We start from the raw sequence: 12820 nt of genomic DNA, 5'->3' as shown, positions 1-12820 counted from the left end.
TTCTTGAAAAAAAATTGTGAATCTACTTTCTTATGAATTGATCGAGTCTCTCATCTAGCCCATTAAATAATAAGTATAGCAAAAAAATTTGTTGTTAAAGAATTGTGTGTCAATTTCTTGATTAGAAAATCATTAATTTAATTCACACATATGTGTTTGATTTAAAAGGATACCAACATGAATGTGGGGACAAATATTTGTATTGATAATAACACAAAAAATATTGTAAATATTATGATAAATAAAATGATAATATATTATTAGAAAATATGTTCTCTACAAAAGATAAAGTTGCGCAATTTTATAAAAATAAATAAATTAATAAGAAAAATATATTGTTTATATTTGTTGAGTTGGTGTTCAAATTAATATTTCAAATTTAACGATTTTGAAATCAAGAAACGTGTCATTTATTCGACATTACATTCATAAAAATTTGAAGAACCAATGTCTTCAAAATTATTTTATGAAATAGATTATTTTTTTTATAAAGTCTTTGTATTACATATAAATTTTTTTATACTAATAATATTTAAATTTGATCATACTTTGACTAAAAGTAATGTGACAATTATATATATCATGAAGACATTGAAAACTATTTCATTACTTGTCTTTTGTACGATATATTTATCGCTGAAAATTACAATAAAAATGATTAAATTCACTAAAGATGTGAATTGCACTACATGAAATATCACGTTGTTATCAATGATATATTGATATTATTAAATGAAAGACTTTACGTCTACAAGTGAATATGTTTACACTTCAAAGTGCAGTCTACGATTCGAAATCTCCTAAAATATTTTATGATTGATAAATTAAACATTATAATCTATAGTTTTGATTTATGTCGGAAAATAAATTTTTTTTATGAAAAATATGTAATCGTTTACATTAAGACATAATAGTTCAAAGACATTTTGTCTACTAGTTAGTTAAGTAACAATATTTTCATAAATAAAAATATATTTAAATGGTAACACTACAAAAAAACTGCTCATTTGCAACAAGTACTCCACAACTATATTTGCATTAAAAGCGACCTTTAGCATTTGTCTTAACATTATTTCGGAATTTCGCTACCACATTTGCAATTACAGAAAAACATTGCAAATCGTTGGTTGCAAATTTGCATTGGTGTTTACATTAACTGTTTCAATAATATTTCAACTAAATATAGAGATATTGTAGAAAATCCATTTTTTCTGAAACGGTAACTAACCATGGTTAAAGTATATTTGCCATAAGATTTGAAATATATATTTTATTAATAAATTTAATGTTTTTCAATAGAAATTCCAATAAGATAAATCTATTTAACAATAAAAATATATTTAATATAAATTGCACTAACGTATAAAATTATGAACTGCAATATGTTTCGCAATAGCCAATATAACAAATATATGAAAATGAAGCAATAAAATTTTCATCTTTCTATAAATGTATATATATTCAACAAATACTGCAATATTTACACATTTTATATGAAAACGTGCATTTAATGAAAACTGCATTAGTTTATAAAATTATGTTACGCAATACTGTTTGCAATAATATATTAAATTTCTTAATGTAATAATCTTCGAAATATATATATATATATATATATATATATTTATAATTTTCATAATAATTACAAATTATGTGTAATTCAATTTGCATTATTTCGTTTAAAATTCTATTTATATTACCCATATTCAATTTTCGTATATTATAGCATTATCATTGGCATTATACATATATGCAACTTTCTTCACATTATGATAAAACTGCAATTATTCCTGCAACTACCTTATTCACAACTTTACATTAATATTAACAATAATTGATGAAACTTTATTTGCATTATTTGTAATGCACGATTTGCATAATTCAAAATAATATTGTTGGGTCAAATTATTTATATTAACGGTATTTTGATGATGAACTTGTGTAAAACTTAAATAAGAAAGAAACTAAGTCGTCTAATTATTTTTGTGCAAATGCATCAAAACGTGTTAAGTTAGACTTAGTTTGAATGAGGTTCATTAGACGTGTTGGTTGTTAGACGTACGGCTAGTTAGACATTCAGTCTAACTTATACGTGATTAGACGTACAGTCTAATAGACACATACTTAGACGTGTAGTCTAACAAATGCGTGGTTAAACGTGCAGTCTAACAGACACGTAGTTAGACGTGTAGTCTAACAGACATGTAGTTAGATGTGCAGACTAACAGATATGTAGTTAGACGTGCAATCTAACTTATACTTGGTTAGACGTGTAGTCTAACAGACACGTGGTTAGACATGCAGTTTAACAGATACGTGGTTAGACGTGCAGTTTAACATACACGTAGTTATACATGTAGTCTAATAGATACGTGGTTAGACGTGTAGTCTAACAGACACGTAGTTAGACATGCAGTCTAACTTATATATGGTTAGACGTGCAATCTAACTTATATGTGGTTAGACATGTAGTCTAATAGACACGTAGTTAGACGGGTAGTCTAACAGATACGTGGTTAGATGTACAGTCTAATAGACATGTAGTTAGATGTGCAGTCTAATAGATACATGGTTAGACGTGCAATCTAATAGACACGTAGTTAGACGTTCCGTTTAACTCCATTAGACTTGATGGTCTAATGGATCCTGCTATTAGACAGGGGTGTCTAACTTCATTGAACTTGACAGTCTAATAGAGCACGTCTAATGCTTTGCTTCAGTAGTTGCTTGAAGTCACCATCCGTCTACCCACGATTATCTAGTTGTACGCTACTCCTGCTCCACTAATTTGTTCAGATCTGTACGACAGCCAGTTGCATCCAATGATTGAATGCCACATAAGTAAATATTATTTCCACTACTTGTTCATTGCAGGACAATTCTAGGAGTATATTCGGGGCACTACTAGATTGGTATGGCCACGATCTTTGTGCATAGAGTCTGATGTACCCGTGTACTATGGAGACTTTTCAATGGGTTCTTGCCACGTTTCAATGCAGAAGATTCGACCGTTGGTACCTGTTCTCTAATTAAAGATCTTCAAGGACAACGGACGAGCTGTCGGACTTACAGTCTATCTTACGAATTGTTTACTTACTTTCTTACTGAGTTTGTACATCAAGAGAGGGATATAATAAAAAGCCTGTCTAGCTGAGTGATATTATTATAACCTTCTATAAGTTGAATAGAGTCTGCTCTATTCAACAGTTAGCTAGCACTGAAACTGTATTTGATTCCAAAAAAAGTAGAGTGAATCCTTCTAGTGGTTGGAAGAATGGGTGACGTAGGAGACTTTTCTCCGAACATCCATAAACAACATTCTGTGTCTTTTTCATTATATTCTTCATTATTTCATTCATTCTTAGCTTCAAACCCAATCAAACGTTTCCGCACTTGAATCGTTTCAAGAGTTTAAAAAGGTTTGCGAAGAATAGAAAGCGATATAAATCCCTAACATGATTTCTATCAAACCGTTTTCTTGAAGTTGTCATCAATAGTTAGACCCATGTCTCTATTGATGCCACCGATCCTTTCAAATATATTTACAAAATTTGCAATAAATTTGTATAATTTTTGCAACCTTCAGCGCAATACTTAAAAAACAAATATTGTAATTCAATTGAATTCAAATTCCTGTATATAAATAATAATCAAAACCAGCTTATATTCATCAATGATTCCTGTATCAATTCTTAGTACACCAACATAAATTCATTACAAATTTGCAAAACACATTTGCAAATGAAATTCACCAACTACTTGTTCCATAAATATGACCAAAAACATTAACAAAAACATGCCAAATTTTACACAAAATTGCATTTCCAAATAACTCCTAATTATGCTAGCTTCAATCCATCCATCTTTATTTGTCCAAACCTGTATCAATTCAACAAAATGAGAAATTAGATTGACTAATTAGTTTATATACTAAACAACATACAATTCTAATTTTTATAAAGCTTTTGAAGCTCAAGACCCATCACACCCATCATGGTGCATTCTCCAATTGCATTTGACAACATTATACAACTCATATATTGGTCATAAAACTAAACCAGTTGGAAACATAAACATGAATTGAAATCACTTGACAAAATTAATAAAACTCATATATTGCACATAAAACTTAATTTCTTGAAACTTACTAAATAAATTTCATAAAACACTAACCTATTAATTAGAAAACATTAAAAAACTCATATATATTGAACATAAAACTAAATCATTCGAAATCTTACTAAATAAATTTCAAAAAACACTAACCTATCAATTAGAAATATTAAACATGAAACTAAATCACTTGAAAACATTAAAAAACTCATATATTGAATATAAAACAAAATCACTTGAAAACTTACTAAATAAATTTTATAAAACACTAACCTACAATTCAACCATCTTAAATCTATCTATTAATTGTTCAAACCTATAATTCAACATACTTAAATCTTTATTATTATAACTAACATTAATATCATTATGATAATAGCATATGAATTTCATTTGAATATGAAGCATATTACCAAATTAAAAGTTGAATGACTAACCTTCTTCATCAGCTGTCCTGATAGGAATGTTTGGGATCTTTTCTTGCCCTGACTTATTCCATACTTCTAGGAAAGAGTCAAACTTTTCATTTAAAGACTGCACTTGAGTTTGAAGAACAACTTTGTACTGAACTAGTTCAACTTGGGTGGACTTTAACAGTTTAATTTTCTCTTATTGTTCTACATACTCTACCTTACATCTCTCAACTTCTTCTTTTTGTGGTGCAATATTTTCTCTTTCTCCTTCTCAGAATTTATAGTTTGTAAAGTAGTAACAATTTCTTTAAGTGTATTTAACTATAAAAAAAAATTGTGTGTTGGATTGTCCATTTTCGAATACCTGTTTTCGACCCATATAGCCTATTCCAAACACATGCCCGTTCTTGGAATGCCCTGCTGCCTCCATTCCACAATTCTGTTTCAGATTTCTGTTCATTTGCATCCAATGTTTCTTGAGTTTGATGAAGTTGAGTAAAAGATTGCTGCATAAAAAATAAAATATAGTTAGTTGTGTATAAAAAATAAAGCTCAACCTTTTAATAAATATAAAATATTAATATTACCACAACTTTTGCTGCCCTGTTTCCACTCCATGTACCATCCGTCTTTTTATGTGTCTTCTCAAATGTTTCAAGAAGGGAAGGGAGTCTTCCAAGTTCCTTTGTCTATTATAAATTATAAATTTAGGTGTTAGTAATATAAAATTCAATCAATTAAATACAACTCAAATAAATAAACAACTTAATTATCAATCTTCTTTGATGTTCTATAGCCGAGATTGAACCCCCACAATATGTAGCACCACCATTTTCTTTGTATTTATTTCGTTTCCTTTGGCCTTTTGTTCTAGTCTTCAAGGGTAACGTATGAGGTTTTTTTCATATCGGATTTTGCCCTAGTAACAAAATTTCTTATCTTGGCACTACCCTTCCTCTTGAAAACTTTATTCACATCCGTCTCCTTAATGGGATCCCACTCAAATGTCTCCTACAACCAGTTATATAAATTTATTAAAGACTTAGAACAATGAAAATCAATTACAGTAATACAACAAAACATACCGTGAATTGTTCCCACAAACGTTCTTAATGTCTTCGAGAACTTGATTCCAGTTCAAGTATGGCCCCCCTCTAATAACCCGTAATAATCATATGTATGTCTTTCAAAATATCCAGATAGAAGCTGCAAAAACATAAAAGGGTTAAAAATGAAGTCATTTTATATATCTAAAGTACAATATACACATAACTTAAATGAATAAACTTACTTCTCTCCAACAATTTCTATGTAGGCCTTTGATGATTTTGAAAGATCATCTAGGTCTACATTCTCCCTTGAATCTTCTTCATCCTCATCCTCCGTTTCAAACCACACCATTTGTTGTGTCAGGTTATGTTTCTAATCCTTTAGAAGGGATTAGTTGAAGATTTTGTTGAACTGAAGTTGAAGGCAGTTTCTTTGGAGTAGACTTCTTATTTTGGTTGGATTTTTGGTTTTGGGGTTTCTGAGTTGAAGTGAGTTGTGCTTTTTTGGGGGGATAAGCCCTTCTTTTTAGGAGACGATTTTTTGGCTACAATTGGGGGTGGTTGTTTTGGGGCTGTTCGTCTTGAAGAGGTTTGTTTTTGTTTGGGAGATATTACCATCTTGGCACGTTTAGAAGATGAAGTTTTCATCTTTGGAGCCTGTTTGTCCTTTTTCATTCTTCTATCACCAATTTCATATTCACGTACATCCTACACAACAAGTAATAAGCTTTTTAAACACATAAATAATATTATTAACCAAACTATAACTTTATCAACCAAATCATACCTCATTAGATTCTGTATATTCAGATTCACTTAGATCCCGTTTTCTTTGAGATTTTTGTATACTCATATTGTAAGATACACTGTTCAACCAATATGAAATACAAAACCAATTAGAACTTAAACAATGGATCTCAAAGTTGAAGAAACGAGAAACGAGAAATAGATTTGCAACAAGCGTGTTCAAGTGCGTCTTTGGAGCAGTGGTGTATAACATTTGGCAATAACGGAATGCAAGGGTATATGACAGAACCCGCAGGAGCGTTGAAGAGTTATGGAAAGATATTGTATCGGATTGCAGCGCCCTCGCGGGAACGTGGACAAGAATTCCAAGCACGGAGCAGAACTGGAATATCTGTAGGAACTGGAATTTACCATTTTTTAAACTCACTAGAATTAAAAGCATTGTAATCAGATAATTCATTTACGTTTTTAGCTTTTTAGCTTTTACTTAGAATGTTAAGACTTCAAAATCATTTTAGGCCTGTCTAGAATGATCTCTTAAACTCGTGGGTTTTTTTTCCCATTTTTGAGAATTTTTAATGAAATGACGCTAAGTCATTTTTTTAAAAAAAAAAGTTGAAGAAACTACCATTTTAGAAGTTATGAGCATCATATTAATCAAATCAATGCTAAAGCATCATATTAACTATAAGCATAATAGATCTCTTATAAAGAAATTACCAATCTTCATCATATTACATTAAATAAAAAGGAAACACATTAGCAAAATACATTAAATAAGATAACATTAAACACATTTTAGACAACAATAGATAGCAAGACATCAAGACATTAAACACATTTTAGAATGCATGCTCAATACAAGCCTCCTAAGACATCTCAATAGACATCAAGACAATCAAACATTAGGGAAAACTATTAAATAAAACAAAATTAGGGAAAACAGCCCACCATTAGGGAAAACAGTCAATATAGAAGTCATAATAAATTACAATAAGAATACACAACATACTAATCTCTATGAGAAATTTGTTGCTCCAAGTCCAACCATGGTTACTCGCTCATTTAGAAAAATATACAGAAACATGTATCATCTATTAGAGTTAGACACTAAACCTACATAAATATAAAACACATAATAAATCAACAAAATAATTCAATAGACAGCAATAAACAACAAGAAATAAAGACATCCAATGAAGTACATTTACCATTAGGGAAAACGAAATTAAGAAGAAGATCCAATGGAGTACGGTTATCATTAGGGAAAATTAAATCAAATAAACAATGAGAATAGTTACCTTGGAGATGGATAAGACACTTGTTGAAGAATATCCAATGAAGTACAGTTACCTTGAAGATGGAGAATAGTTATCTATGGGCGCCAGGGTTTGGCTAGGAGAGGCGGCGAAATATTAAAGAATCGGGTATTGAGAATCGGGTATTAGAGAATGGGATTTGGGAGGCTAGGGTAGGCTAGGGTTTGAAGAGATGGCGATGAGAGGAGCGTGTTTGGATAGGCAGCGAGGAGAGGCGGCGAGGGGAGGCAATTGAGTTTGGCTTCAATTTGGGGATGCTAGGGTTTATGGTGTGGGCGGCGATGGGCGGGGTTTGGAGAATGTTTGGAGAGAGAGAAGGGAATGAGAGAAATGATAGAATGGGAGAGAGTGTTTGGTGTTTGGGGGGTGTTTTAGCGCAAAATGAATATTTACGCGTTAGATTAAAAAATTTCGACTGTAGGTAATCGCAATAATTTTTGCATTAAATAATACATATCGCAAATTAATTTTGGACTAAGGAGTTCTACAACTACCAATACATTAAAGTGGAATATAGCGCTGAACTGCAATAGTTTTGGAAATAATATATATTGAAGGCCAATGCCGTTTTTAATGTAGATCAAATGGCAAATTTAGTAATTATTTTTCAGCTCTCAGGTAAAAAATGCATATTTAGTTAGCAACTATCTATTCATTAATTTCCATATAGCACAGAACTGCAATAGTTTTGGAAATAATATATATTGAAGGCCAATGTCATTTTTAATGCAGATCCAATGACATATTTGGTAATTATTTTTTACCTCTCGGGTAAGAAATGCATATTAAGATAGTAACTATGAATGCATTAATCTTCATTTAGCGCTGAACTGCATATTGATGGACAATACCGTTTTTAATGCATATTCAATGTAATTTTAATAATTCTTCTTCTTATTCGCGAGCAACAAAACTTGCAATGTTAAAAGACTAGTTTTCATTTCATATAATGAGAATATTGCAGAATTTAAAAAAACATATTAATCAAAATAATCTATAATTAAGTCAGCAGTAACATTTCAAACAACAAAATCAAAATATATCATCTCTTGATTGTTCTTCCCCTTCTAAATCTTCATCATCTCCATTTGTACTATTATTCGAATCGGTTTGTAGATGATCACTTTCCTCCGAAGCACTTTCAATCAATTCACTTTCATCAAATCCATCTAACTCACCATGAATAACATTGGGATTACTCAAATCGTTCACATCATATAAAGAAATATGAAGGGAATATACAATTCTATGGTAGAATACTCTTATTGATACACCACTTCATTTGTCCATACTTCCTCTATCTTTCCTCTTACTTTTATTTTGCAAACGGCCATCCATCCAGAATCACGATCATTCGTTGTGGTTGGATAGTTCGAATAGTAAACTTGTATAGCTTGTTGAGAAAGAACAAATGGGTCGTACTTAGTATATTCATGTCTCATATTCAACTCAATCAATCTATATGTTTCATTGACTCTAGTCCCTCTAATAGGATCAAACCATAAACATTTAAATAGAACCACATATAAACATGGACCAGGGTATTCTAATTCAAAAATCTCCTCCAAAAGTCCAGAGTAATCAGAATCATTTGCATGAACGCACATACCACTATTCATGGTTGATTTATTATATCCAAAATCATCAGCTCTCCACACATATCCATTAATGAAATACGTTGAATATCTAGTTGTTGGAGTCTTTGGACCAAATGATATGAAATACGTTAATTCTTTGTCAAGCTGATCCCTTCTTTGTTCTTGTAAAACCTTCAAAGTGAATTATTATAATATTTATATCGGAACCAAAATGAGACTTGACATCTTTAATAATGAAAATTAAAATCACCTTTGACCGGAACCATGATGAGAATTGGCAATCCATTTCATTAGGATTTACTTCAACATTCATACCACAAAATGTCCTTATATAATAAAATAAAATAAGTTATCAAATTAAAAATAAATAATTATGATATGATCGTTCAATATCTATAATATGGATCCACCTCTAACCAATTTAGTAGGACATATGTGTGAGCAACTAATGTTTCTTTGCTGGTCATGAATCTCTTTAAACCACCACTTCCACATCCTATGTAATTGAAAATAGAAATTGGTTGTTGATTTTTGTTCAACGACCCTTCCGTGTTCCTTTGAGGTTGTCTAAGTTTGCAATTTACATTCGATTCAAAATAATACGAAGCAAATGTTGATATTTCTTCAAGAATATAGGCATTGCATATGGATGCTTCAATTCTAGCCTTGTTTTTCACCTTATTCTTCACACTCTTTAGAAACCTAAATAAAAAAGGGTACCAATTATGAAGTATCTGTAAATATTTTATACAAAGATAATACAAAATATGTATGCACATACCTCTCGAAGGGATACATCCATCTATATTGTACTGGACCTCCTATTTTTGCTTCATATGGTAAATGTATCAAAACATGTTCCATTGAATCAAAAAAAGATTGTGGAAAAATCTTCTCTAGGTTGCATACAATTACTGGAATTTGAGCTTGAAAGTTATCCACTTTGTCTTGGCTCAAAGTTGAATAATTAAGGTCATGCATGAAATTACTTAAATTAGTTAAGGTTCCCCAAACTAATTTAGGTAATATTTTCCTGAATGCAATTGACAATAACCTTTCTAAAAAACATGACAATCATGACTTTTGAATCCGATCAACCTAGATTTAGTTGTGTCAACGCATCTTGACAAATTGGAAACATAACCATCTTGGAATTTCAATGTCTTCAGCCATTTACAATTATGATATTTTCTTCCATCGTCAAGGTATTAAAACTTAACTTGATTTGTTTGCCTATCTGGCAAGAAGAACAAACTTTATCTTTGAAAAACTTAAATTTAGGAATACCTTTAACTAGCTCTTTTAAACATATACAGTTAATAGTCTTAAAGTTTAGATGGTTAAGTTTCTTATGCCAAAGCCAATTTTGATCGTTCTTAGATATCATGCAAATAGGATTAGATGATTTGTTTTTACAGTTGACTTTATAAAAATTAATTGTCCTATGCCCTGTCTACGGAGTACTTCCCTGTTGATCCTTGACTAAGCCTTCTTGCTTATGAAATTCAACAATATATCATATATCACACATTTGACTTATACTGAGTAGGTTGTAGTAGCATAGATTTTCAACAAGTAGCACGTTGTTTATAGTGAGGCTACCATGGACAATCTTACCCTTGCCCACGGTCTTACTTTTGGAGTTATCATCGAATGTGATTTTTGATCTAGACTCCTTCACAACATTGGTTAGAAGCTTGCTATTTTCGGTCATGTTCCTTGAGCATCTACTGTCCAAGTATCACTTTGAATCCTTCATCCATCTAACCTGTTTACCATGCAAATAAAACTATTTACACCCTTTGGTATCCACATTTAATTGGGTCCACAGTTGACTAGTCCTTTGGGAATCCATAACTGTGTTATTTTGATGGATCTACCAGCGCTAGTTTTAATAACTCTACTTACATTAGGCTTAACATCTCTCTGTCTTCCTTTAGATGAGTCATTATATTTTGAGGCTGAGTTTGATGATACCTCCTTGACCGCTCGTCATGTTAATGTCCAGCCGACCGAATGGCTTTCCTTCTCTTAGGACTAAGCCACCGTGACTTTTCAGTTGACTTCACATATTTTAGTTGCCTTTTAGTTACTGACTCATCTGCATCGTGACTTTCTTGAGTGTTAGTTGAAGTATCCTTGACAAAACTTATGGAAGGAAGTTTTCCTTTCTTGGGTTTCAAATTCTTGTATGACTTGTCTGTGCTGCTGTTGTCATAGCCTAGTCCAACAACAATCACATAATTGGTTCTCTCGTTTTCCTTTGTCAACAATTGAACTGTCTCCTTAAGCTTCTCAATCTTAGAGGATAGTTCATTTGTTTTACCAGTTGTGTTATCTAGTTGAGTTGAAATGAGAACAAACAATTTTTTGTACACAATGACCATGTCATTGAATACAGCAATCAGGTCCTCTCGAGTGAACTCTTCAGAGGAAAATTCAAATACCTCTTCATCGTTGGCCATGAAGCACTTGATGTCTTCATCATCACTATCATTGGATTTCAAATCACTTTGGGTAAAGAATCCATAAATGTTTATTCCAAAAAGAATTTTGAGATGATGGTGGCTATTACCAAGCGTATACCTATTAACTAGTCAAAAGTCATTTTCAATAACTTAGTAAAAATGATCTCCTCTCCAAGAATGTTAACTGGATATGTTGCTCAAATTGGCGACTTTCTTTTCCATCTCAGAGTTCCTGTTGGACCCAGATATCACATCAAGCCTTCATTTGTTTTAACCGATGGCCGAGTCTATGAGTATATCGCTAGATTAGAAAGAGAAGAGATCAAGAAAAGGCTCCTAGGATCTCAAGAGAATCATGAATTTTCAATATTTTTGATGTTGTTAAAGTGGGAAGGGATTAATGAACTCTTATTTTGTGTCTGCATTTGTGAATCATTTTAATTTTCATTAAAGATATATTCTGATAAGCAGTTTTGCTTTATTAAATAAATTATAACTGTTATTCTTATTTAAATAATTGTTATAGAATACTCATGAATAATATAATAAATCATAATGAGCTTTTCTTGGGAATACATTTTGTTTTTCAAAAATGGCGCCTTTTTAACTTTCAATTAAAGCGTTAGGGAAACACGCGCTATTAAGTGACGGTTCATTACTCATTAATAGCGGTTTGAAACACGCTTGTCATTTTCTTTTATAAACATAGTGCATGCCAAAAATTTTCTTCACGTTCTCATTAAGATTTTCCTAAAACCCTTAATTTCTATTTGGTCTACATTCTCTCTAAAACTTCTTCATCTTCTTCGTTTCTGCTAGACCGTCGACATGGCTAAATATAATGCCTTCTCTAACAATGTTATGCATGTGGACATTGAATCCATCTACGAATTTGGATTTCCGGAGATGGTGAAAGTTTTCCGATCGATTGAGGCCTCCGACCTTAGGAAATTTCTGGGCGGTTAGTTTATTTGTTACGATGAAGATGTACGGTCCTTCTTCGATTCGACGAAGTTTGTCGAAGAATCTATATCAACAAAGGTGAGGGGAACATACATTATTCTCTCTAAAGCTTCCTTCGCTGAGATTTTACAGCTTCTAATGAAGAGTTTG

The sequence above is a fragment of the Impatiens glandulifera genome, chromosome 1 (genome assembly GCF_907164915.1).
Source record: "Impatiens glandulifera chromosome 1, dImpGla2.1, whole genome shotgun sequence".
NCBI classification, from domain to species: domain Eukaryota; kingdom Viridiplantae; phylum Streptophyta; class Magnoliopsida; order Ericales; family Balsaminaceae; genus Impatiens; species Impatiens glandulifera.
The sequence above is the reverse complement of the archived record's forward strand: the minus strand, read 5'-3'. Positions refer to the sequence as shown.